The following is a 1173-nucleotide window of genomic DNA, read 5'->3' on the forward strand; positions in this document are numbered from 1 at the left end:
ATGCTCCCTAAACGCCCCCCCTCCCCATGCTGCTCGGATATCCAAGGTCCCCTTATTCCCTCGTCCAGCGTGTTCCCATGCCCGACAGCAGTGGATGGGAAGCGGCAAAGGGGTGTAATGAGACTCGCACATGCTGGCGTGTTCTGTGTCCTGCTGATGAAAGGATAGCGTTTCTTCATAAACTCTTCTCCTAGACACATGATGGCACCTAAATGGTTTATTCTATATTGAGTGACTTAATCTAAACTCTTTTGTGGGATGCACGGCTTCATAGTTTTAAAGTATTTTCTAGCTGAGGTGTTGTTACAAGAGGTTTTTGTCCAGTTCTGTGCCCTTAATTTTACTTTGGTAAAACCTGTACTGACATTACAGTTCACTTATTTAAAGTATATAATTCAGTGGTTTTCAGTATATTCACAGAATTGTACAGCCGTTGCCACAAATCGGTTTTAGAACATTTCCTTCTCAAAAAGGAACTCAACTTTGTCCGCTCCCGGTCTGCTCCTTTCCTCAGCCCTGGGCAACCAGTGATCTGCTTTCTGAGTCTCTAGATTTGCCTATTCTAGACAACTCCTAGAAATGGGATAGAACGTCTTCTGTGACTGATTCGTGCACTTAGCCTGTTTTCCAGCTATTTTTGGATACACTGTATATTAGGGTTCTAGAACAATTTCGTGGTCCTTGAGGAAATCCACTAGGATTTTGCTCCTTTGACAAGAGCCTGAAATCAAGGGACATTTACTTGTGGTAAACTGGACATTAACTGTAATTTTAGTATAACAAGATCTTGATTTGAGGACTCCTTATGTAGTCCAAGCCTTTGGTCTGAACATACTTTCTCTTATGTCCCCCTTAACAGGATTTTGAAAAGCTGTTTTTTTTCCTGTCGTTTTTAACCTGAAAAGATTATTAGGTAGAATAGTTAGCCTGCATGTAACCTAATTGTCAAACCAGAGTCAAATCAGACTTTGTCAGGAACTGTGACTACTTTGTTCAAAATCGTGTATTCATACCATCCTTGTGAGAATGGTTTCTTTTCTGAGGTAAGGAAAGCCCAGCACGCTCCCGTGAGGCTGTGTCTTATAGGAAGTGAGCCTCTGCCCCCTTCATTTCATAGCAAAGCCCTCTGCCTAGCCTTTTTGGGCCTTTGCTTTTGGAGCCCTGAGTTGAAAG

General features: G+C 42.5%; 1 protein-coding gene across 1 annotated transcript in view; it reads left to right on the forward strand.

Moving 5' to 3' along the window:
- Nucleotides 1–1173, forward strand: part of RBBP7 (RB binding protein 7, chromatin remodeling factor) — a 23580-nt gene that overhangs the window by 20585 nt on the left and 1822 nt on the right. The gene's annotated exons all lie outside the window — the stretch shown is intronic.

Source organism: Crocuta crocuta, unplaced genomic scaffold (genome assembly GCF_008692635.1).
Source record: "Crocuta crocuta isolate KB4526 unplaced genomic scaffold, BGI_CrCroc_1.0 scaffold657, whole genome shotgun sequence".
Classification (NCBI taxonomy): Eukaryota; Metazoa; Chordata; class Mammalia; order Carnivora; family Hyaenidae; genus Crocuta; species Crocuta crocuta.